Source organism: Ambystoma mexicanum, chromosome 11 (genome assembly GCF_040938575.1).
Source record: "Ambystoma mexicanum isolate Mex_15411 chromosome 11, UKY_AmexF1_1, whole genome shotgun sequence".
Classification (NCBI taxonomy): domain Eukaryota; kingdom Metazoa; phylum Chordata; class Amphibia; order Caudata; family Ambystomatidae; genus Ambystoma; species Ambystoma mexicanum.
The window spans coordinates 246018435-246045987 of record NC_090934.1 but is presented as its reverse complement, the minus strand read 5'-3'; positions in this window follow the sequence as shown (position 1 = coordinate 246045987).

The following is a 27553-nucleotide window of genomic DNA, read 5'->3' as shown; positions in this document are numbered from 1 at the left end:
GGGAGCATTAGATTGCTGAATACACAGACGATATAGACAACAATGAAGGGTGGCATGTATAGTTCAACAGACATATATTAGGACATTAGTTTTGTTCAGTGGTCGAAGTGTATGAAAAGCAGTAGTGGAACTATGTTCCCTGCTGGCCTGCCCCACTCCCCACAAACCCCGTTGCCACATCCCTCCCACAGACAATACAACGCCCCAAAAATATGTGCGTGCTTTTTAAGGGCACGTTCAGTGCAGAGCACAGAAGTGCAAGTTTTAACTGCTTTCTACACTTTTATTTTAAAACGAAACCGTTCGAGAACATTTAATAAAACGAAAGTATAGGAACAGTATAACCTAATTTAAAATGCAGAGGAGTACCGTTCTCAACTGCTCCAGCCCACTTCGACCACAAGGTTTGCTGTAAAACTGAGCAAGTGTATCACCATTTTGAGAAAAGGCCACAATTCGAAACTGCACAATTTATTTGTTTTATTAAAAGCTTTCCTTTCCACTCCTGCTCTGAAAGCACTAGACAGCCAAGGCCAGGGAAGAAGGGAGGATAGGATGGTGTTAGCTGAAGCTGTGAGAGTCAGCTATCTCGAGGTCTCAAAACTAGATATGCAACAATTATTTTCATTCCGAACAATGACCACATGAATACACACAAGCTTGTAACTACATGAATACACAAAAAACTTTGATTGCCAGTTCCACAAGGATTCATGTAGTAACATTGCAAAACATAAAAGTTAATCTGCTTACGCAGCACCCCCAACAACAAGTTACTGCCATCACACTCATGGTAGAATGTATTGGTGAGACCAATAAATACAAGACATTATTTTCTGCACACACGGCCCTCACCATGTTTTTGCTAAACAAGCTATTCATCCATGACCTTATTAGAAGACTGTGCACATGCATTGACAACAGGTATCAAGACCAGAGTTGCAGAATGAGCTATTCAACGTTAGGGAATGGTCTGGGATCATTGGGGCCTGATCATGGGAAGTGAGATGGGAGTATTTATTCTTTTGTGAAGCCAAGGTATGATCTCTCTGTTCACATCAATTGCTAATTGGGTTGCCAACCGAGGGATGCCACATCCACGTCCACCCTAAGAAGTGCCAACCAATGGTATAGTGACATTTTTATCTTTGTCAGCATAATACCTGCTAACCAATGAAAAAATGTGTTAATGATGTTCATGGTGATGACGTTATGTTAATGGGTTGGACTTGAGTGGTTCTGTACGTAGTGGATTAGCCAATGGTATATTTCAATGTATAGGATTCTATAAGGTCCTGATTAGAGTAGCCAATGACTATGTTAGAATTTTACTAAATGTTATTTTTTGTAAATTATGCAACACGTGGTTTTCCGCTTTATAACCCTCGACCCGATGTGGGCGTTTTGAGTTTCTTTTGTTTGCAACCGGCTGTTACATTTGCAAAATAAAGTAATAAAACTGTTTTTTCTTTGCACCTGGAGCGCTCTATTATTTTGTTTCATTGGATTGATTTTGGTGCCACCTATACATTAGTATGAAAGCAGAAACCAAAGCACTTTCCGGTCTTTCTTAGATGCAGGCGTCCTGTCCGCATATCTACTGGGCGACTTTGCGAGTGGTACTTCCAAGATTCTGGGCCATCCTATTGAATGATTGGTCCGCTGGGCAAAACACTTGGGAGAAGGCACATTGAATTCACCTGAATATTCACTGCATAGCTAAACCCCAGTGCAGAGTCATCATTACAAACACGTGGAGCCCATTTACATTAACCTGACTCAGGAGGAGGGATGGGGGTCTATAAATACTGAGAGACAGCATTAGTGACTTTGGGTGTGAAGGGACCAGGGATTGGTCGACAGAGGTGCAGAGAGAGCTGATGGTGCAGGAGGAGGAGGTGGATGGAGAACTGAAGGTGCAGGAGGAGGAGGAAGTGGAGGGAGACTTGAAGTTCGGAAGGAGAAGATGGTGTAAAGAGAACTGAAGGTGCATGAGAATGCAAAGTTGGAGAGAGAGAGAGAGAGAGAGCGAGACGAAGGTGAGGATGCAGAAGGATGTGAGGAGTAGCTGAAGGTGCAAGAAAAATAGAAGGTGTAACAAGAGCTAAAGGTGGAGGAGAAAGTGCCAAAGGGAAAAGAAGAGGTTGGAGTGATATGATATGATATGCTATTAATAATGTGCTTAATACCCAGAGGTTTCTAAGAGTGGATCCGGGGATCCAACCTGTGGTGCTCCGTGTCGTCTTGGTTCCAAGGCGAGCAGGTTGCCCCTGAGCTATCCTCCCGAGACATGCGGAGAGAGAAATTGGAAGATGAAGGAAGTGGGAGAGATGGAGAGATAGTAGAATGAGGAACATTTGAAGGAGGAGAAGGTCAGGCTGAAGGGTAAAGAAAAAAAGGTGGAAACAGAGGGTGAAAGAGAACAGAATTATGGGGAAAAGACAGTGCAGAGTGGGCCACAGGTAGGCACCACCTTGGAAGGAGAAGGAGCAGAAGGAGAAATAAAATAATTGAAAGAAGCAGTGGAGAGTGTGAAGTTCCTAGAGACATATGGCCAGGCATGAACAGACATTAAAACAACACTGAAACCATTATCTGAATCCGGTGAAAAAAAGGACAAGCTCATGATAGGCTGGCGAGGAGGGTAGACAGAAGACAGTGCAAAGGTCATCTTCCAGACCTAGAGACAAGTCCCCAGGGTAGAGTGAGCACTGGTTCAGTGAGGAGGAGAGTAAGCTGGGACCATTCTGGTGCCCTTAGACTGGAGGAGTGCCACAAGAAGCCTTGTTTGGTGCATATGAAAGTGTTCATGTACACCCGTGTGGTGTATATGAACACTATCATATAACCCAAAGCAAGCAGCTTCAACATTGTAGTCTGCAACGTTGAAACTGCTTACTTCGGTGTAAATGAATGAACACTTTCATTTACATGAAAGTGTTCATATACACAACTCACAGGTGTATATGAACACTTTCATTTACACCAAAGCAAGCAGCTTCAACGTTCTAGTCTGCAACGTTGAAGATGCTTACTTTGGTGTAAATGAATGAACACTTTCATTTACAGGAACGTGTTCATATACACCGAAGCAAGCAGCTTCAACGTTGTACTGTGCAAAGTTGAAGCTGCTTACGTTGGTGTGCATGAACGTGTTCATATACACCTGTGTTCTCTGCAGCATTTTTGTAAAATAACGAATATGTTGTTATTTTACAAATGCTGCCGAGATTTCAGGATTGCGCCCGTTATGAAAAAAACAGGCGCAATCCTGAAGGTGCACTGTCGTGCACTACGAGGATGCCCAGGCCCACTTGAGAATACAGGTGGAGCCTGGGCGTCCTCATTTGGTGCAGTGAATCGTGCTCTTTAGCACGTTCACTGCGCCACATTAAGAATCGGGCCCTCAGTGTCACTATAACGCACCCAGAGCGCCACAACTGCTCTACGGGGGAAGACAGTTACTTGCGCTCGTTATTGAAATTCACTATGAAGGATTCTCAGCCCATAGCAAATACTGTTGGATACCTGGAACAAATACGATCGCATGTCTCCTGTTTGAGGATTTGAGCATCTCCAGAGAGTCTCTTTTCTCCACAATATGGGAGCGAAATCGGATTGTTATAACTCTGGCTATGCTTGGGGGTAAAATATCTAATAAATGAAAATATGTAGCTGCATTGGTTTCCACCAACCTAGATTTAACTTATGCCAAACAAGGTATTGTACGATTCGGATCCTTGTGGACTAAATACCTAATGAGCTCATGTGTGAAATCGACCTCGCCATGCACCATAATCAGAGCAAGTACAGTACAGGTTGTGCCTAAATAGTGTCTCTAATAAAATCACAGCCCAGTTCAAGATGGACTCCAAAGTTAGAATCAGGATGTAGTAGTAGTACATACTTTATTTGGGCTTGCACCATTTACAAAATAAACTCACCATACAAACATATGATTTTTTTTTGTTACTGCATGCACTCAGAGCGCTTCTTACTTCCCCAGTCCCTCTTCCTCGTCATCTCTTGTTCCTGCTTCCCTGACCCTCCCCGACCCCTGATTGGTATTCTGGCCTCTGTTGTTGTAGTGCTCTGTAGCAAGCTCCTGCGACTCCCCTTGCCACTTTCATATAGCGGCTTGAGGTATCAGTTGGGTTGGTGTGGCTTGTGGGGTTTGTTTCATAACTTTGTGTTCTTTGTTACTGCCTGCTCTCAGAGTGCTTCCTACCTGTTCCCTGGTCCCTCCTTCTTGTTGTCTCTTGTTCCTGCCTCCCTGAACCTCCCCCACTCCTGATTGGTCTTCTGTTGTAGTTCTCTGTAGAGTGCTCCTGCAGCTCCCCTTGCTATTTCCATCTCACGGCTCCCGCAGTCAGGTGCATTTCCAGACCTCATCTTTGCCATCAGTGGTGTGGCCTGTGCGGTTTGTTTCATAACTTTGTGTTTTTTGTTACTGCCTGCCCTTGATATGATATGATATGATAGTTTATTTATATAGCACCCATACACAATGTGTTTCAAAGCGCTTCAAGGCAAGGGAGGCACCAAGGGAAAATACAATGACATTCTTACAGGCCATGAACAGTAAGGATGTGAAATTAACTATCATACTCGGCCTGACGACATTTCAGATAGTGCAAGAGCTAAGACATAGATAAGGAAGGGAGGGAGAGAGTGGGAAGGAAATGGAAACAGACAGGCGACTACCATACTAGGCCTGACGACATTTCTGCTAAAGTCAGAGAAAAGCAAAAGGTGAGGGAGAGGGGTGCAGAAAGGGAGGGGAGGAACAAAACAAGCGACTATCGTACTAAGCCTGATGACATTTCAGATACTGCTGGAGGGGGCGAGGGGACAAGTAAAAGAGGGGGAGGAGACAGACGTGGTTGCTATCATACTAGGTCCAGGGACAATTCTGATAGAGTAAGTGCACAGAAGATAGTAAGGGGAGGAGATAGGAAAAGAGAGAAAGGGAGAGGAGAGAACAGAGAGTAAGCAGTCAAAAAGTGTGGAGAAGGAAGAGGGGAGAACGAAAAACAATTGCAGAAGTCAGTAGTAACCAGGGGTCAAGTCCTAAAAATTAAAGTGGGGGGACTCATCAACAAACCGCGATGGGATTTGACGTTGCCAGAAATTAGCATATCAAGGTGAAATATACAAATTTCATTTAATTGGCTTTGCATTACCACCCAAATTGAACAAGACGAATGGCAGTTGCCTTTCATAAAATCAACAAACACACAAAACCAGGACAGGATATTTTCTTCTAATAGTGTTTTTGAAAACGTTAAAATGGGTGCATGTTTTAAACTCCAAGAACCAATACAAATGTTTTCCTTGAGATTTGCAGTACCGAAATGGGTTATTTCACCTTTAGTTGTTTGCTATTTTGATCAGGTAATATAGTGCAGTGGTGAAGTGTCCGGCCTACATGCCTGGCGACTGAGGTTTGATCCGTGAGGTCTGCTTTAATTCATAAATTCAAAGAGGATATCCAATGTTTCTCTTTTAGCTGGGGGGGACTGAGTCCACCCTCTGAATAAAGTGGGGGGACTCTGTTCCCCCGCGTGTACCCTCGACTTGAGCCCTGGTAGTAACACATAATGTTGCAAGCCAGGATGCAAGATGAAGATGGAAACAGCATCATTCAAGGCCACCATGAGTACAACATGCAAAGGAAGTCCAGCATGAGAGTTGAGAAAGGGTGACACACCGTGAATAAATGAAGTCCATAAAACTCAAATCCAGCATTGGACATAAGACGGTGATGGTGAAACCAGAATGTATCAGGACAGACTCCTGCAGAAGTAGGCTGAAGCGGGGGGTAGGGTAGAAGAATCAAGCAAAACAGGCAACACCTGTGTGCGAGAAGGGAGGGGTCACAAGGTAACATCATAAGGGGACCTGAGGCATTGGGGATGGCCTGTGGGGACAGAGGGAGTAAACACATGTTGGTGCATGCTTACCTGCTGTCTGTGTAGGGGGTCGGGCCTTGGGTCCTCCTGGTCCGAACAGGTCCAAACAGGAATTGTCCTTTTCTTCGCCTGCCCTTCACTTCGGATACCCAGGCGAGAGACGCCCTTAATCTAAGAGTTAAGAGGAGGAAGGAAGAGGCAGGGCTAAGAAGGTGGGTGGTGCTTAGGCCAGGTGACCTAGATACACTTGCACCTGCTTCCTATCTGCAAAGGAAAAGAGGCTCCTTGAGCAGGGAAAAAGAGCGACAACCTGGAAGGTGCCAGGTGAGTGGGGCTTAGGTCAGGTGACCTAGATCCACTTGGAGTGCTTCCTACTTGTTCCCCGGTCCCTGTTCCTAGTTGTCACTTGTTCCCACTTCCCTGACCTTCCCGCACTACAGATTGGTCCACAGTCCTTCTTTACACCACTCTCCATGGCAGCCCACTGTCCGTTACAGCCGCCTGTGGCAAAGGGCCCCGAGGCAAAGGGATGCTTCTGCATTGACGGATCCACATTGTGTTCACCGGTGTACACCATTGAAGCATGCAGTGCAGCCACCAACCTGCAGCGACTGACAAGGTAGGAAAGGTGCGGACGGGGTAACAGTTATGACTGCTCCCTATATAACTGTCCTTCCTCTCTTATTACTTTTATTGGGTCATTTTTCAGTCTGCTACATGTCACAGTTGTTGGATATGCATAGCTGCCATTAGGTGAACTTTCATAATTATTCTTGGGGCTTTTCCCCCCTTCTTGGAAAGTTGAATCTGGTTGTTTTTATTTTTGTTGTTGTGTTAAAAGTTAGGCTTTTTCCTTACTTCTAGGAAAGTCTGGGTGTTTTCGCTCTTTTAGGAGATTTATGTGGTAGAGGTGGATCTTTTCGCCTTCTATCAGGTTGGGCTATTTTATAGATACATGTTCCTGTTTGCTCTAGCACCTCATAGGGCCCATGCCACTTTGAGACAAGTTTATTTTCTGAGGTAGTTAAGAGGACTAACACTTTCTGTCCCACTGAAAATGTTCTTAAATTTACCTTCTTGTCATAGATAGATTTTGATGGGCTTGGACTTTTTCTCATGTGAGTATGGACGAGTCTCACATGCTCTCGCAATCGGTTAGCTATCTGTGAGAGGGGAATAGGTGCCTCTACTCTTTCTTCCCAGCTCTCCCAGAACATGTCTAAGATATCTCTTGGTTCTCTACCGTAAGAGTAACTCAAAAGGGGAGAAACCAGTGGATGTCTAAGGGTTTCCAACGGTCCTATGATCAACATCCTGGTTCTGGAGGAAAGGAATTCTACTATCGGTAATGGGCTCAGAGGGGCTGGTAAGGGAATATGTGTGCTTGTTTTTTGGCATATCTCACATGTCTGACTGACGTTTTTTATGTCAGCATGGATAACCGGCCAATAGAATTTCCCACTGATGTGAACTTGGGTTTTAGATTGTCCCAAGTGTCGCCCTGTCAAATGAGAGTATGCAATCTCTAGTACGATCTTGCAATAGGTTTTGGATATTACTGAGTTTTACTTAGGCCTTCCCTGGAGGTCTCCCTTCAATATAGTAATCCCTGTTTCAGGAAGAAAACGGGATCCCCTTTTCTTGTCCTTCTCCATTAGGAATCACTTGTAAGAAAGCCTCTGCTTGTACTGGGTGAAGGCTAGATCAGGAAGGAGGGTGGGTTCCTCTTCCCATTTTGATTTGGTGACACATTTCTCATCAGCCTATCCAATGCCTAAGTTACCTCTCTCTGGTTCCTCTGCTTCAAATCCTTCCCTCAAAACTGGGAAATAAAGCTTTCTCAAGAGTTCCCTGTGCAATTTTGTCCCAAGGACGTATTTCAAATGGTGTCTCGACATTGTAGGGGAACCTTTATGTCTCCCCGATAGTCTGGATCTAGAATGCCTGCTAGGACATCTAGACCAAACTTCCAGGCCAAAATCTGTGGGGGGTATTTGAGTCCGTGGTAATCATCCCTCCTTTCCCGGGAGGGATAGTGGCTTCTCTGCTGCTACAAATGTCAAAGCCTATGGATTATGTTGTGGTGGTAGAGGGGTCTGAGGTTCTGTAACTAAGATTCTGGAATTTTAGGGTCCCCCAATTTGTCTCAATTGAGTCATATTCCACTACTAACACCATATGAAGGGGAGGCATGGTATCACAAGTATGACACTGACACCAAAAGTACAGTTTGTACACCCTTTCTTAAAGTCTTTGGGTATGGAAAAGCTCCTGCTCTGCCCTATAACTAGGATGGGAGTAGTCTCTACCATCAAATCATGAGTAAAACAGTCCTAGTTGAGTACATCAAATCAAATGACCCATGCTAACAAAACCTAATGCCTGCCCTATATCTTGTACAAAAAGTGTGTAAAGCAGAATATGTCTGCACAGGAAAATCAGTGTTCAAATAATAAGAATAAATGTGGCTGAGTCAGCTCTCCTCCCCATGTTAAACAGCATAGAGTAAGGCAGTCTCCGTAGGCGGGATGACGCAATCAGGCTCAGGATATTAACACAAAGGCAGTTCAAAATATAGATCGAGGCACACCTGGCCTTCCACAATAAAGTCTCTCTTTCCAACTTTCAAAACACAGTTCAACAAAAAGTTCACACTGGTCTCCCTTTGTCTGGCTCAAACCACTCAAAGCAAAAGTTCATGTGTCTTCCTCAATCAGCATCAGACCTTTCACAGAAAAGGTTCACGTCATTCGAATATGTGTGGCTTTTACAACAGACCGCCGCAAGACCACTTCGACTTTCCTTCAAGCTCACACTCCTATGTTGTTTCCCCCCGTGCTTCTTGGTCTGGATAGTTCACTGTTTTAAACACCAAAGTTCAATGTTTACCTTTTTTCCATCTCCCCTATTCGCAGGGTTCATTTTGATCACTTTGTTTTTACAGTTGATTCACTTTATCGCTGCAAGCATTTCACCTTTCACTGAGACTTTCGAGTGGCTACTTCCTTTTTTGCTGTACCACTCTGTTACTCAGTATCTCTGGTTATACAGCTATCATTACTTCAAAGTTCATTCACAGGTCTGCCTTTCTTCGCGTCTCTTCCACTAAAGCCCTTACAGGTCAAGACCGCAGTATTGATCGATGCAGGTGCGCAGTAGACGCTACCCAACAAAACATTACACGTTTGCTACGTCCACGCTTCCGAGACTAAATAATCCACAGTTCAGACCCTCTGCGGCAAAGCCCTCGAAGGACAAGATCGCAGTGTTGAGTGACACATGTGTGCAAGAACCACTGCCCGATGAAATGTAGCATGTTTGCTACGCCTATGCTTCAGACCCTATATAATCCAATGTTCGAACCCTCTGCGTCATAGCCCTCACACGACAAGACTGCAGTGTTAAGCGGCGCAGGTGCACAGGAGATGCTGCTCGATGAAACGTTGCATGTTTGCTACATCCACGCTTTTGAGCCTATAAAATCTAAGTTTTAGAGCCTCTGAGGCAAAACCCTGTAGGACAAGACTGCTGTGTTGAAAACCATAGGTGTGCCGGAGACACTGCCCAATGACGCATAGCACATTTGCTATGTCCATGCTTCTGAGCCTATATAATCCAAGTTTCGGACCCTCTGTGGCAAAGCCCTTGCAGGACAAGACCACTGTGTTGAGCGATGCAATGTTTGGCAGTGAAGGGGTCTGCGGCGTAGACATTGAGTGTGGACGACTCACCCTCCTGTCTGCAGCCGCCAGGTAAGACGTTGTGGGGAGTTTAGCTTGCTCTGCTGTTCTTGCCCTTCTGACTTGTGCCCTTCCTCCCTTGATATGCATCCCACCTCCCCCCGAGACTTGTCCCTCTGCCCGTGCCGCCTAGGTGGGGTGTGCCTCCTTTCCCTGATCGCTCACGTACTGTGTTACCCTTGCTCCCAACCCGCATGATTCCATTGCACTCTTCCTTTGCGTTGCACTCTCTCACCCCTTCCATCCTTGTCATCGCACCTGCGCGCCTCTGCCCACATTGTTCCCTTGCAATCCTTGATTGCATGCACCCACGCCCCTTCCATCCTTGGCTACGCTGGTGCCCGCGTGTCCTCTGCCTGCGTTTTTCCCTCACATTTCTTGATCACGTTTGCTCCACGCCCCTTCCATCAATGGCTGCCTTAGCGCCTGCGCATCCTCTGCCCGTATGGTTCACTCGCAATCCTTGATCACGTGCGCTGTGCGCCCTTCCATCTTTAGGTATGCTCGCACCCACGTGTCCTCTACAAGTGTTGCTCCTAAGCATTCCTTGATCGCATGTGTTCCACCTCCCTTCCATCCTTGGCTTCGTTCGCGCCTGCACATCCTCTGCCCGCGTGGTTAACTCTTAATCCTTGATCACATGTGTTCCGCGCCCCTTTCATCCTTGGCTATGCTCTTGCCCGTGCATCCCCTGCCTGCGTGGTTCCCTCGCATTCCTTGTTCGTGTGTGCTCCGTTCCTCTCCATTCCTGGCTGCACTCATGCCAGCACGTCCTCTGCCCGTGAGGTTCCCTCGCAATCCTTGATCATGTGTGCTTCCGTGCCCCTTCCATCCTTGGCTGCGTTCATGCCTACGCATCCTCTGCACGTCCCTGCTCCCCCTGTGGGATGCTACTCTCCTCTTCACTGTCCCTTTTCCACTTCCCAGCCACTTTCCCTTATCACTTTGTTACTACTCTGTGCTCTGCTACTTTTTCTATTTCTAGGCCCTTATTTGCTTGACTGCTCTGTTCTTGAGTCTGCAATCTTTGACTGCTGTTTACATATACTGCCTACTTCTGGATGTTTTTCATTCTCCTCCTTTAGGTTCCATCTATTATTGTTCTGTTACTTAGCCCTCGCTCTGCCTGGTCATTCCCTCTCATCGTACTGCCGCCACCGCTGTAGAGTTCCGTTTTCTTTTTTCTTTATGGACTGCTCTTCTTTTTAGTCTCATCAAGCCCATCGTGAATTGAAATTAATTTGTTCGTGTTCTTGTCTCATTTGCTTGCAGCCCTCCTCTTGTGCCCACCACTAGTGTCTCCTCGACTCACCTTTGTTTCCCCACCCTTCATTCCCACTTTCTCCCCTCTCCACTCCCTCTGTATCTTCTATGGTGTTCTCCGTCTCTCCTATCTTCTCTAACTGCATCTCTATTGACTATCCCATCCTTCTTACTAAGTCTGGTAGGAAGAAGCTTAACCCAGGCCTCCCTATCACTGATACCTACACCTGTGCTTCTTCCAGACAAACCCTCTTCAAAATCATCTTTGTCGTTCCTTCGCCAGACCTATGGACTCCACATATGGTCTCTGTTCTCTCTCCTTTTTCCTCCTCTCCTATTAATAGTGGCACCCAGTGGGAGGTCTGCCTGCCCGCCTTTTTCTAATCCTCTAAGACCATTATTAATGTTTACCTAAATGGCACCGTCTTGGTCCAAGGCCCTCAGGCCAACCTCCTCCTTTTTGATAGACTCTTCCCACACCTCATCAATTTCTTTTCTTCTCCTGCTGTCCCTTCTTTCCCTACTCCAGCTCCTCTGCCTCCACACTCTGCCACCTATTTGGCTTCCTCTACTACTTCTCTGGCTGCCCTGTTGCCTCCAACCTTTGTCACCTCTCTGGCATTTTCATCCTCCTCCTTGCTACCTTGCCCTCTCCTCCTTCCTCCTCAGCCCACCCTTGGGCTCCTTCTACACTTCCGCAGGGCATACCTCTGACCTGTACCCCTCCATGGAAGTCTTTCAAGGGTGGCAACCTTCTCCACATTTCCATTCTTGCTCAGCTGTCAAACACTTCACTGACATCTGTGTCTCCTGGAAGAACTCGACCTTGCTGTTCTTCGCTCTGACAGAGATGTGGTTCACGGCCAGATCTGTCACAAGTTTTGATACTCTACTCCCTGATGGCTACACAATCCTCTCTGCGCCCAGATCCAACCATCACAGTGGGGGTGTAGCTCTGATCTTCCCAGAGTGGATACCTGCCTCTATCATTCCTATGCAGGTCTACTCCTCCTTTGAATGAATAGCCTGCAGGCTCTCTCTCTCCTGTCTGCTCTCTTACTGTGGCTACCATCTACCGGTCACCTGGTCAGGTTACCTCCTTCTTCTCCAAGTGGGCAGACCTCTCCTCCTCCCTCCTTGCCTCTACCACTCAACCCCAGCCTCGGAGACCTCAAGATCCACCTGGATGCTACCTGTCCTTCTTCTGGACTCTTTCACAATCTCAGTGATACTCTTTCTGTCTCTATTCCTCCCTCTAGCCCGACTCCTTCTGCAGGACACATCTTGGATGTTCTGAACTCCTCAGACCTCCCTCTCTCTAACCCTCTTACCACTTCTCTCTCCTGGAGCAACCACTTTCTCCTCTCCTCTCATCTCTCTCTCTGAACTCTTCAGGCCGAGCCAACTGCAGCACTGCCACCCACCTTCTCGGTCATCCGACCTATGAAACATGTGTCAGTTGAGGCTTTCACCATCTCTTTCTCTCCCCCTCCTGCACCTCTGGCTGACTCACACCCTGAGAAAGCCCTTTCCAACCTCCATTCTTCTGTCTCTGACACTCTTGATGTTCTTACCCCTGTCATGTGGATCCGTTTGAAGCCCAAAGCCAAGTGTAATTCTTGGTACAACTCAGAACTGTCACCCTTAAATGCAAATGTAGGGTTGCTGCGAGGAAATGGCGGGAATCATGTGCACCCTCTGACAAACTGGCCTGCCATCTGCACCAAAGGCAGTATCGACTCTCTGTCCACACTAAGAAGAGAGCTCACATCCAAGCCTGCATCTCTGCGGCATCTAACAACTTGGCCGAACTCTTTAAAATCTGCAAAGAGCTGGCCAATCCTGCTGCAGTCTCTACCTCTCCTGTTCCCTCCCAGGCCCTCTACACGGCCTTGGCTTCACATTTCATCTCCAAAACCCAGGACATCCTGTCCACCCTCTCTTCCTCTCCTCCTTCTTCCTCTACTTTTTCCTACACTTCTGGCCTTCCGGTGGCCGCCTCTCCTCCCTCATTCTCTTCCTTTCCCTTGTTCAATCCTAACGATGTTTATAGATAAGTCTGATCTATGAAAGTCTCATCAAAACAGGTTCTTCCCTGTTCATCCATAACCATCAAGGACCATATTGACTTCCTGGCTCTGCAACCACTCTTTTGGCACTGGAACCTTCCCTTCCCCCCCGCGCACTCCCTTGTGCACCCTCTTCTTAAGAAACCATCAGCCTACCCATCCTGTCCAGCTAACCATCACCTGATCTCCATTACTCCTTTTCTGGGCAAACTCTGGAAAAGCTGGCCATTGCCCAGCTTAACCTTCACACTGAATCTGTTGGTTGTCTCCATGACCATCAGTCCGGCTTCAGAGCACCCAGAAGAACAGAAACTGCTCTCCTCAACATATGTGAAGACCTGCTCTCAAACTTTGCTACTTACCAACCTTCTGTCCTCATCCTCCTCAATCTCTCCTCTGTTTTGGAGACTGTCAACCATGCCATCCTGTTCAACTGGCTCCGTGATAACCTGGGTATCACTGATCAGGCCATGGTCTGGCTGACCTCCTTTCACTCTGACCGACCCTCCCTAGTCAAACTTAGGTCCTTCCTCTCCTCTATCTCTCTCTATACCTGTGGTGTTCCCCAGGGGCCTAATCTTTCTCCTTGGCTGTTCAACCAATACCTGGCACCTTTCGCCCACCGCATAGCTACTCTTTGCCCCAACTTTCAGTGCTATGCAGATGACAATCGCTTTCAGGCTACCCTAAGCTGCCTCTCATCCCAGATTGTCTGTACACAATCCAGGAGTGGTGTGCCGCCAATGATCTCTGCCTTAATGCCAGTAAGATGGAGATCCTCCTCATTGGCTCACCAACACCTTCCTTTCCTCCCACTCGCTCATCGCCCACTCTGGGCCCTCTTTCTGCTCCTACCTGTGAGGCTAAGAACCTCTGGGTCATCGTCGACTCCACACTCTCCTTCTCTCCTCACATCTCTGATGTCTCTAAGAAGTCAAACTACCAGTTGCACCTCCACAGAGGTATTCTTCCTTTCCTCAAATTCCCCCAGAGGCTCACTGTCTCTACTGCCTGGTTCTCTCAAGGCTGGACTACTGCAACAGCCTCTTTCTAAATCTACCTGCCTCTACTCTGTGTCCTCTACAAATCATCCAGAAAAGGACTGCAAGACTTGTCCTTGGCCTCAAGCACAGGGATCATATCTCTCCAGCACTGAAATCTCTTCATTGGCTCCCAGTGGCGGCAAGGACCAAGTTAAAGTCCATCTGCATCGTCCACAAGGCATGCTGGTGGCTCGGACCGCAACACCTCCAACTCTCTCTACCAAAATATCTTCCTTCTCGAGCACTTCGCTCCTCTACCTCGAACTCCTTGAGGGTCAGCCGCTTCTCCATCAACAAGTTGGGGGCAGATCTCTTTCTTCAGCTGGTGCTTCCTCTGGAACAGCCTCCCTGCATCTGTGAGATTAGAGCAGATCCATCCATGTTTCTGGAAGCACCTCATGGCCTTCCTCTTTGCTTTTGCCTTCTCTCTTTCTCTGCCCTGCTGATCTCCTGTCTGATGCATGCCCTGGTCACCTGGCAACCCTCTGAACTCGGGCCCAGGTCCCTGCCTGTCCAACTGCAAGCATGTACTGCCTCTTGGCACCCCCTGCACTTGTGGTCTATATCTGTAACCCTGCAGTCCCCTCTCCTGCACTTATCAGACACTTGTCTGCACTTATAACACTAGCACTTGCCACCCATTGGCTGCACTATTTGCTGTTTCCTGATTCCTTGCCCTGCACTTATCCATCTCCCCTCATCCCCCCAGCACTTCTCTCCTCTCCGTTCCCCTGCACTTGCGCAATCTGAATGTCACTAGGCCTAGTAAGATCGTTGTTTTTGTTTCCCCTCCCTTGCCTTATCGCGCCTTGAAACACCTGTGTATACGCGGATTATGAATCCCATATCATATTATATCATACACGCATGCATTCTATAATTGTGTGATATAATGTTGCAACTTCAATCTTTCTTAACACACACTGTCTCTCATGTCATTTGCCAACTCACCGGCTGTGTGCGCTTCGTTCTTGTCTTTACTATCTTACCATTCATGAGTCAAGGTTAATACCAATGGCTTGGCCTTGCCTCCCCAAGTCTGCCGTTCACCCGGCAGGGTTGCTAGCATCCTTGAAACACAATGCAGACTTTTTTTAGGGATTTGGCCTTCTCTGCATGTCTTTCGCTGCCTTTTTGAGGCAACGACCTCCTGCAGTGAACTCCTGGGGTTCTCCACACGTTGTTCTTGTCGCTCAGTCCGTTCCTCTGCTCCAATAGGTTTGCCTTCGCCCAGGAAGCTCTGCTCTTACTCGTGTTCCACCTTGTTCAGAGTGTGTTTCTATGTTCTGACTTTTTTCCGTGTGAGGAGAGCTAATATTTACGAGATGTATGCACTTAGAGTCATGTTCCTAACTTTGCCTGACCCAATAGGCTGGACATGTCCAATGTGATATGTAAGGGTTAGCCTCTTTAGTCTTTAGTCTCAGTCGCCCTCTTTGTCGGCCCAGTGTTTGTGTGAAAAAGGAGTGGGCGGAGTTGGGACATTGGAGAATCCTATGAAATAGGATGGGTTAGCTGTGCGGGAAAGGGAGGAATGCTACATCTCACCATTGGTCGCCTCAACCCCCACTCCTCGAAGACCCCTCACCCAGGTGATGCTCCCGCACTGGTAAACCCCCAGGGTCTGGATGCAAAGGCGATGGCCGTGCCCTGGACACCTGAGAGAGAGATCCCAAGGGACTAGCAGGTGAGACACCCTTTGGTTTCCCACCCCCCCATAATTTCGCATTGAAATCACCCATGATAATTAGACTGGAGTCGCAAGCGGTTGTAAGCATGTTCGTAAACCACCCATTTGGTGTTATGATTTTCTTTCAAACCTCCTTAAGATGCAAATAAATATCACTGATCAGAAGCCTGTGGACAGCCTTATTACAAGGGCACATTGATGTCATTAAAGCTTGATCAGAAGAGCTAGAAAAATACACTCGATTCTAGTCAAGAGTCCTTCGGACTAAAGTCGACAGGCCCTTGCAAGGCCTACCAAACCTCTCCTGAGTTGCCGCACATATAGTTCACAGTACTCAGGGAAATAACAAGTCTCTTGCAGGCATAATATGTCCTGATTTATTAGCCAATTTAGCCAGTCAGGTTCATCTAGTTTACTACGGACTACAGTCACATTCCAACTTAGCAATTTCACTGTAATAGCAGGCGAGACATGGTCCTCGGGCCTGCTATTATGCCTTATGACATTTTTGGGGCCAGGGATGTCCGAGACAGTAGACAGTGAATTATATTCAGTTAAACTTAAAGCGACTTATAGGGGCACCTTGCTTGACGTAAGCATAGACCTTCTCCTGCTCTTGTTTTTATATGTAAAATGTAAAGAAGATAACAGGACCAGTCTCTGTTCTAACTCTTTTCTTGTCAGATTGATAATTAAATCATTAGGGTCTACTTTTCTTTCAGAATGCAATTTTGAATTTTTCAAACTGTCGGCTGGTTCTACTCAATTACAAGGGATGAGCCATGTGTTGTGAAGATGACATCGATCCCTTTGGTTGACAGAGCCTCACGACAATTTAATATACAGGAGCAAAAAAAATGATTATAGAAACACAAACTAAGATTGCAGCCCTTGCTAAACATACAGTCAGAAAGAATACAAACGGTTTGAAACTATTTAAAAGTGATGTCAATAACACCCAAAATGTCAGTCATACAGATCCTTAAATAAAGCTCTTTTATAAGAATTCCTATTCCCATGCGCGAGACCCTTGAAACACAGGATGAAATTGTTTTCCCTCCAACCCACAAGGGGATCTTCTCCCAAAAAAGTCCTTTCCGTGATGTAATTGTTCAGTACCTTTGTTGGGATGGCATCGCCTACATTCACTGGCATAAGCACAGTGGTTGTAGAAGCCACTAAACCGCCAAAGACAGGTGCTTTCCGCCCACATGTTCGGGGAGATGAACCAGCATGTCAATCAGGGGCTAAGTCCAAACTCTGTGCTACTGGTGCTGCAACATGGTCGCATTGAGCAGCCTGGACTAACCATGTGCTGTGTGCCACCTGTGCCTAGGGGATTTTCCAAGCATTCCTGCAGGGAGCTTGTCTTAATTGAGGAGGTTGCCACCCTATTAGTCTCCAGATGAGTCACGTCGGTCTTAAGAGCCACAACTCTGCCTAACACAGGTGCCTGGACTGGCGCCCCTGGTGTTGGCTGCTGGTTGGCCCTCTCCAACAAAAAGATCAGAGAGCCAATCATATCCAGGCACTTGTCCATGTACACAGCGTCTTTTGTTCTGAAATGATAGAGCATACGCAAGGAAATGCTCTTCTCAGCATAGGCATTTGTAAGGCAGTTGGCACAGTCAACCAGAAAACTTGAGATACCAATACACTCTTAGGACCTCCTGGCTTTATAGTATCCAAATCCACATCGAACCCTGTTGGCAAGAAAGATTCTCCAGTGAAATCCACAGGGACTCCCGTTTGGACCAAGTGATCAGAGGGTTCAGGAAAGGAGTTATTTAATTTCGAAGCAGCCAAAGAGGTAGGTGGCCGAAGAGGTCCCTGCCTGTCTACATTAACTTTTGGTCCATCCCAGGAAGCCCCAACCGCAGTTGCAAAATTATCAACAATAACATTTGAGATTCTGGGAATATGTGTAAAAATGCTCGCACCAGTAATGAGTCCCAAGGGGCATGTACTACTTTACGGGTATAGGCCGTAGCAGGCACAGTGGCCTGCATTACACCACCCCCCACACCCTGGCCTATACAGTCATCGTGCTCTTGAACCCCTCTTTGAACACAGTTTTCATCATAATAGCGATCAATTGAGGCCTCCAAAGTCTCAAGAAGCATTCTATCCAGAGAACCAGTAGGGGAAGGGGGAACTACTGAAGCAACAGAGATGGCAGAGACATATGAAGCCCTTGGGGCACTTGCAGACTGATCATCCGACAAATGCAACACATGGAAAGAGGTCATCTCTTCGTTAGATACATTAGCTTGAACAGGAGGTGAAGCAGGAGTCTCTTGTACATGTGATTAGGGAAACTCAGGTACAGACAAGGGTGGCAGATGGCTCGGTACTGCTGGAGCTGGTGTACCCGCAGCGCGGGTGACTGACCACCTCAGCAGTGCCCGTTTAATTGTAGATTGTTTCAGGTTACGACTGCACATGGCAGTCCGGCAAACTGCACCACTGACTCCCCCGCTCAAACACCTATTGTGTTTCCCCAGCCTTGCTGGTAATGGGCTTCCCTGGCATAATTTACCCATTTTGCCAATTGGTCTTGATCTAAGTATTGCCCTCAGACAGCCAAAAAGACACCAGCACACTGGGTCGTTCTAGGGCACTCCAGGGCACTCTGGGGCTTGAATATTAGTTTAAATATAGGTATTAAAGGTATTTGCCCCTCTGAGCACCTAAGAGCACTTACGGATGATGGTATGGCCCAGTATGCCCTCCCAGTTTATAAGTATAGGTGCTAGGTGCTAATGCACAAAAACTATCTTTTTCCAGCTTCCCAGCACTCTTTCAGCTTTCCCCAACCAGGGTTCTGTGGGGTGCTGATTGCACTCGCCGCACTAAAAAAATAGATGCACGGTATTAGAAGTTTTAAGTTCAAAGAACTGTACGCCTACTAAATTACCCTGCTTACCGCCACGACTGTTTGACTGTCCCGCGCTCTCAGGCAACTCAGGTCGATATGGCTCAGATCAGACTCAGGCAGCTCTGCCAACCAAACCAGCCCAGCATGGGCCTGGAAAGGCTTACACCAAATTAAAATGCTGGTTGATGCACCTATTGTGTCCAACTCCATACGCCACACTCTTTGTGCACCCGGCAGCACTCCAACAAGCTTCCTCCTTCCTCCCTCAACTTAGAGGAAGGTACCTAGAAACACGTCCACACGTCAAGCCGCACTGCACTCACACAGCCACTTCTGACACATAGATCACCGGGGTATCTAATAACGAATACTGAGCAGGCTGAGCAATATCCAGCACTCATAAAAAAAAAAAAATTAAAAAAATCCACAATCTGATTAGGACTGGCATTCCTATATCCCCAAAACTCCATGCCACAGCTTGCGATCAGCAACGCTTTCCCATTATACATTTTCAGAGCCATGGCTACTGGTTTAGTTTTAAACATACCCATGCCTCTGGCAATCTCACCAATGTCTTGCCTAAATTTCACAGTTTGTTTTTTGACATGTTTATCTAGGGAGAAGTTAGATGCAAATCTAATCCCCAGGTAGTCAAATTCACTGACTCTGGGGATTTTGCAACCCTTAAGGTACATTACAGGAAATGTGGGTAGGCGCTTCTCCATAAAACAAACCATGACAGCTGTTTTCGGGGCATTGACCTTAAGGTCCAACTCATCCATGGACAAGCTATAGTCTTGGATGAGTTTCTGCTACACATATGGGCTACGTGCAATTAGAGCAGTGTCTTCTGCTTACACCAGTAGTGGCCGCACTCAATTTCCCATTTTAGGGACATCCAGGATAGAATTTAACAGGCCCTCGTAAAGACCTTTTATATGTAGACTGAAGAGTAGGGGTGCCAGGGCATAGCACACACCTAACTCTACTAGAGCAAAAATCCATACTGTGAAATTTTTCCTACTCCTCACTCAGGCTTGGGTAGACTGATGCAGTCTCATTAAAAAGTTGGTTATCCCTGCTGACCAGTTCATGGACCTGAGCACACCCACCACAGCTTATCCCAATTAACTTTATCGAAGGCTGTACTCAGGTTCATGAAAGCCAAAAAGATTGGCTCCTCTTTGAAATGCAGGGAATGGGCCACTATAAGGAACACATTAAGAGATTTTTCTTAAGTACCCAAGCCAGGTCTAAATCCTAGCTGGATTGGGGAAGGAATGTTGTTCTGGACCACCAAGTCTTCCACTCTTGCTAATAAAGATTTTAAACTGGAGTCTCAAAGAGAAATTGGTCTGTACGATAATGGCAAGGCCCTGTGGCCCTTGAAAAAGATTGGTTGTATGATTGCACAGGACCTTGAAGCAAGGATCATTCCCCCAAAAAATATTGCATTAAAACCTATGGTCAGAATTGGGGTGCAGAGGTCTAACTACCATAAGAATAGATCAGCTGGCAAATGATCCTGGCCTGCCGCCCTGCTCCGATTCTGGTACTTTATGGCTAATGAGATTTCTTCGACCATAACTACTAGCTCCTATTCCTTGTCTACCCTCATTGCCACCATAGCGTCCTCTCCAGGGACCCCCATCAGGAATACCACAATACATGTGTTTTTGGCCGCTTTGCCCGCTTGTGGGTTTGACCCCTTTGGATGAAGGTCTTCACCCTAGCCCATGCTTTAGGCCTGGTTTGCCCATAATAACCTTCCTGATCTGTCTGACTGGGTGCACGCTCTTTTACCATTCTCTCCAAGTCTCTATACATCTGCTCCCACCAGCTGATGTCCTCCTCCACCGACCTACTGATACTTTCATTCTTACACAACCTCTTAACTCTTTCCTCCGACCACCATCGGTTTCGCTGTTCCTCCCATTTCCTGATGTTCTGTACCAACCTCCTTCAGATGTTCCTCCCCTACACTGTCCAACCTCCTCCACCTCTCTCCAAACTCATTTCTCTCTACAGCCTTCTCAACACTCCTCCCTCAGTGTCACATTGCCTTTTACTGCCAGCTCCTATTCCAAGCATCCACCCAGGCTAAGAATGTATGCATACATATCCCTGCAACCGCTCCCCTGGGTTGGGTCTTCCTGTGGGGGTCTGCGCTTTTGAAGGTAATTGAGTAAGGGCTGTTCCTAATTCTAACTGGCTCAGATGCTTGTGAACATGGATTGGCAGGTGTAGTCAAGCTTTTATGAGAGGACACTGCTATTTTGGATTTGGCTATTCCCCTTTGCGTGACCCAGTTATGATTATAATGTTTATTTGAGTGATAGAGGGACTGAGCTTGGGCTCCTTGATTGTGGGTTTCTCTGATTGGGGTAACTTGGAAAAAATAATAATTTCTGATTCTGCTGCCATCTTACTCGACGCACGCTGTGTCTCTGAGCCACAGAGAAATACACATTTTTGATCTAGCAGGTTCATCTCACCAGCATTGCCAGAAAATGTAAGATGCCTCTGTTGTATGCGCTCACCTTCAGAGTGAGCACCGTCGCAAATTCCGCTTGTTGTTTTGTGCTGCGCCAGGTCCCTGAGCTGACAGGAAATAATGTTCCTTTGTTTATTTGTTCTACACAGGCTCCCGAAGCTCATCTCTTAGGAAAATTCGCTTTGCGCTTAGTTTATGAGCGAGCTTGTCCATGGCACAGAGACATTTTCAAACTACCTTTGATGTTTGAATGGAACTCCTTGTCAGTATAGGAGAAAACAGGTTTACCCGGGAGAATAGCCCAGGGGCAACGCGTTTGTCTTGGAAGCAAAACAACATAGCAACACAGTTTCAAATCCCAGTAGTATTAAGCATGTTATAAAAGAACACTTATAATAATTACCCTAAATCTTTATTTGAAGTTTCAGAGCGCTGCTCCCTTACAAAGACAGTGTCAGGAACTGCATCCCTTTCATGCATATGGGAATGGCTGCTTTTGAGGATAAGGTAGACACTGTATCACTGTTGCCAGCCAAACTAACACATTTTCAGGATCAACATCTCTTAAAGAGACCATGACTACGTGTTCTTCCTTTTTACAAGCCCCTGATCTGTTTCAGGCACTAGGAGATTCTACCCATTCCAGCCCCCCCCAGGTTCCTCATCCTCTAGGTTGGGGAAGTGCCTATGTCATATGATAACCCCAAGAGATTTCAAAAGAACCAGACTGTAGACCTTGTCACATATATTCCAATCTTCATTCTTGGACAGTTTGGGCTCTGCCATTGGGAATCTGCTTAGGATTCCATGTTGGTCTGGAGTTCAGACTCTCTATGGAAAATTGTAGTACTGGAATGGCTTCATCAGTCTGGGGGTACTGTACTTGGGTCTAGACAACAAAGTGAGGGGAGCATGGTCCATGGGCAACATGCATGTTTGTCCTGTCAAGGAATATTTCAGTCTTCTATGACACATCTGAAGGCTAGGCACTCTAACTCAATGGTGGCATAGTTTGTCTCATAGGGATGGAGCTTTCTACTGATAAATGAAAAACAGGTTGTCCCACTCCCTTCCAGACTTATGAAAGCCCTGCCCCAAAACCTACTGTGGAGATGCCTTTTTGAATAATTATGGGATCGTGGAAGCTGTGCATTGTAAGAATATGGGGTTGCGGGGTCTGACACAGGAAACCTTCAACCTTCCAAAGATCTTCATAGTACCCTTGGGTCATTGGATGCAGCTGAACTTAGATCTCTTCAGCTGATCCATCAGAGGTCTTGCAAGAATCGAGAAGTAAGGAATGAATCAACAGTACTGCCCCACCAGAAGCATGCAGCACACTCTTTGACAGCAGCCGGGATGCGGTGACACTTCTGTGAGTTGGCCTTGAGTCTTGCCTTTCAGAGACTTTGCACAACAGGGAATGGTCGTCCTATAAATAAGGCTTCCTGTTTTATAGTATTTAATGTTCTGCCATTTCCGTCTGTATTTATCCATATTTATTTTTGGGGCTTTTTTTCTGTATGTATCCACATTTATTTTTTGTATATAAAAAGATAATACACAACCAGTATTTTTCTGCATTTATTCTAATTAAAAACAAATGCATTTATTAAAGCACACATGCAGCCATACAGGAAAGATTCGCTAGTTCCATTTTTTCCATAACACCAAATGGTTGCTCCTGTGACTGTTGTTGCCTTAAGATATAGGTTGTTAGCAATTTGAAGAACTTTAATGCTACTTTTCTACAACTTTTACACTCTCAATGCTGCCAATCTGCAATGTGATTGGCCGGCAATGTATGGGTGACATCATAGAGAACAGACAGAAAGACCTGTTTTTCTGTTTTAAATAAATGCGTACAGAAATCCGATTGATTCCGTCTGTATTTATCTGTAAAAATCAGTAAAAACAGAAAACTGGAAGACATACTTATAAGGTAGTGTAAGTTCTGACTACATCATATAATGTCATCTACGTATGCCACTGAAAAGGTTTGGTGTGGCTGAAAATGGTATCTGCTACCCTATAAGAAGTAGCCAGAGCCTCATGAACCTTTGAAGGGGAGAGCAGTGAATTGGAAGAGGTCCATTGGGGTAAGGTTGGCTGCCTTTCCCAATCTTCTGGAGCCATTGGACTATGCCATTACCCATTTGTTCAGTCAAGGGTTGAGATGTCTTTCATTGAGCGGATCCTCTTGATCATCTCATCAATTTTTGGCATGGAGTAGGCATCAAAGCGAGAGCTTTTGTTCACATTTCTGAAGTCTAAGCAAAAACCAACAACTACCATCAGCCTTTAGGCACAAGGAGTATCTGGGAGTATCAATGACTCTGCGAGGGTTCAATGATCCATATCTCCAGCATTTCTTTACTTCATCCTGTACCACCTTCTGACAGTCTTTGGCCAGTTCATAGACTTCAAACATGACCAAACGTTCTGGAGGGGTCTCTAGTCAGTCTGTGAAACAGTGGACCTAGACAAACTGTACTATGAAGACAATGTAAAACTGCTGTGGCTAGTCATACAAGTCTCAGGTCTGTTTGGCCATTAGGTTTTCCAGATTTAAGTTGGTTAGTCAGGCCAAGATTTGTTCCCATTCTTCCATCTCCATGTGAGATATCAAGCTTGGTCCTTCAGTTTTCTTCAAAGTCCTATGGCAATTTACATAATACACTTCGGAGGATTTTCTGCACTCATTCTGCTGTACTCCGTAATTGAAAAAAATGACATCTTGCAGGACCCACTACGGTCTATGCCACTTGGTCACCAACTTCTTCTACAAAATCTGAAGTAAGATCAGGACAAGATCGCCAACCTTGAACCTCTACTTCTTCTGCTTGAACTGGGTGGTCTGCAGATGTTGTTGGGAAAGGTTACAAATCAATCAGAGTCACACTTCTCTAGCTTGTACAACTATGGTTGTCCTCCCTCTGAGTCTTTATGGCCTTCCCATTAATCCTTTAGGATATTCAAGACATATTGATGTTATCTATGTTCCTACAGGGAAAAACCTTGAGGTAGAGGTTTCAGTTGTTTTTCATGTCTCAAAGAGTGCCTATGGCAGTAGCTCATACCAGTTGCTAGCATCCTCTGAGATTAATATCCTAAGAACATTATTTAGGTGCTAATTAAAGCACTCCAGTAGCTTGTCTGCCTAGGAATTCGTAGGGTGTTTATTGACAACCATAGTATTTAATTATGTCCTAACTGTAGGCTCAAAGTCAATCTTCCAGTCAGCATGTTTCCCTTTAGGGAACCCGCCCATGTGAAAGAAGTTATTAAATGTTTCAATATGTTCTGTTTTCTGTGTCATGTTGAAATTCATAGGGAGGGGCTATGAGGGACTGATGGCATAATCCATTATGACGCGCATATAGTAATGACCTGCTTTTTCAGGAGTTACTGGTCTCATTACCTCATCCCAATTGTGGAGTAGTGCATGTCGATGATAGGCATGGGTTGTAGGGGAGCCTTACAACATTATTCCTACAAGTCCTTTAGCATATTGGACACACTTCCTGCATTTCATTTTCTGATAGACACTTGACCAGAAGAACTTCCTATGGACATGTTTCTGGGTCTTACTTACCCCTTGATCTCTGGCCATCAGATGAGAGAAAGCTAAATCAATAAAAGCCTTGAGAAAAGGTGAAGCCCCAACCACCGACAACTGTTCTGCTCATATCCCATTACATAACATACCCCCCTTTGACACCTGACTCCCCGCCTTAGTGGACATAAGGGTATTAAAAATAAACTGTAGAGAGGGATTGATTCTCTGGCTAGTAGCAAACTGGGTTGTTAAAGGAGTTTCCCTAGCTTCCATTATTAGGTCCAGTATCTGCTACCCCAAAGGGTGGGCTAGTCGAACACTAAACCTGTAGTTGGGTTCCTTGATAAATAGGAGGTTCCAAACTAAAGTGTGCTCCTTTTTGTCCTGCTAAGTTCCTTAACTTCCTCAGCGTGGAGGGAAGTTATACTTCACAGATCAGCTGAGCTATAGGATCCATCTCCTAAATCATGAAGGTCTTTGAGCTGTGGTTAAGCAGCAGGCCCTTTACCACCCTAGATATTCTTTATCCACCTCTCCGGCCTCCACATGAATGAAATATTTTACTACTAGATGGACATGTAAGCTATCGTTCCATGGTTTCCTTCTGGCATTCTGACCCAGAGAAAATTAGGGCTCAGCCCCAAGGGAATGTCACCCTGATCCACTAAATACGGTTTCCATCCTGACTGAGTAAGGTTGGCCTGTGTGGGTATCTGTGCCATTGAAGAAGTACTGACAACCCAGACACTAGCGCATTGAGCGCTTGTCTAGGGTCACGAAACAGACCTTGTGGATCTCACTTCTGCCACCATGTGTAAAGTTGGCGAGTGGGGTCCACAAACAGGCTGAACACAAAAGGTAGGTAACAAAATTATTGTATTTAATGTAACACAAGTCTTTTCAGGAAACACACTTCACTGTTAACTCTCAAAACCTTCAGATACTCTTCACAATGATTGATGGGCTCCCACTCCAAACACTTACAGTATCCAGATAAGAAGGATTTGCTTGCAGGCATTCTTGGGTTGCCATAAACAGATGCAGGTACTAGTAGAGTTTCTCCCTGATTCCCAGACTCAGACCTGAGGGTGTTCTGCACCCTTCATCTGTTGTCCTTTAAGGCTCCTGTCTTTGTCTCAGTACTGGATGTCTTCTTACTGTGGTAATGGTCTCAATGGCCTCTGTCACCTTCCTTATTTGATTCCTGATTTCGGCTCCCTTCACCATGTCACTAATCCTGCTGTGGTCCTTCTACTACTCGCTGTTACAGCACATGCTTGCTCAGGCTCCCTCTGTAGCTTTGACCCTTTGGAAAGAGGTTTTGACCCAGCTGGATGCCTTAGTCAAAGCTTGCCCATTCAAAACCTCCTAATATCTTTGTATAGGTTGTCACTCTCTGTATGTTCATTTACCCATCTCCTCCAAGTCTTTCTCTAACGCCTACTGATGTTCTCCTCCACCCACCTTCAGATACTCACCTGTCCACAATCTCTTAATGCTCTCCACCACCCACCCACCCACTGATTTACCGATCTTTATACCATGTTCTGAACCATCTACCACAAGATTTATATTCCCTTATACTCATCAACCTACCCTTCTCTCCAAACTCCACTCCACTCTCCTCCAATCTCCTTCCTCGGATTCTAGTCTTCCGGAAACCCCTTCCCCGATTGCTTCACTCAATCAAACCCCTCTCAACAGACCCTACTCCACACAGCTGAGCTTATTCAGCCCTGTGACTCCTCCCTTGGTTTGGTGTTCCTGTGAAAGCCTGCCTCTGAGGGTCGATGGTAGTCTGTTCCTAACTGACTTAGTAGCAGGCGATAAAGGCTTTGCAGGTGTAAGCAAGGCTTTATTATAAGGAGCAACATTTTGGATTATACACTTTCCTTGTGTGTGTTTTTTAGCATTTTTCATAATGTTTCTTTGAGTGGGAGGTTGCCTATAACTTGCAGGATACCAACCTAGTGGTAAGCGATAAAATGGCATTTTTTAGCCTGCTGCAATTCTTTCCTGGAGTGTCTTGTGTCTCTGTGCAGCAAGTGAGAGAACACTGTGTGCCAGATTCTAAAAAACGTGTATTGCTGGAAGTGATGTGTTGTGGTTTTGCATCTCATTACTTGCTCCTAAAGGGCATCTGAATTTGCACATCACAGCTGCGCACATTTAGATGCCTTTTCACCCAATCAGGCGGCTTTGCTGCACATTGCAATGCAAAAGCCGAATTCACAAACAGATGTGGATGCAAAGGCACATGGAGATTCATCAATCATGACACGGTGATTTATGGCCCCGTTAAGCACTTTTCTTCAAGTTATACTGGTTTGATCAAAAAAACAAACACACCATCACCCACAAACAACCTCACACCAATTATCTGCAACTCCCCACCAAACTCAAGGACAGAACACTGAATACAATTCTTCACCAAAATGCAGATCCCTCCCCTACAAACCTCCACTCTATGCTTCCTAAACAACACATACCCCAAAAAGTGGAAATGAATACCCTCTGTCAACCACATCTCCTGAACACACACACAACATCAACATCACCCCCCTCAACAACTCCTCAACTCCTGTCCATTCGCCAACAGACTCCTCGCATTCCATTGCCACAACCTCAGACCCCTGAACTCTCAAGGGAGACGTCACCACCACTCGTCAACCTATGAACATCCCTATCGATGATATTTCCAATCTTCAAATACATTTTCGGGGGCCCGAACCACCGCCTGCAACCTTTCCAATTTTGACTGACACTTAGCCATCATATTGATAGTTGCAATAATAAAATACAGCAAATTAGCCATTCCGATAGTGACACCCCGCCAAATCACCCCCCATGCCCTAAAGGCTGAACCACCACCACCTACACCTGCTTCACTACTTCCGCAGGACTA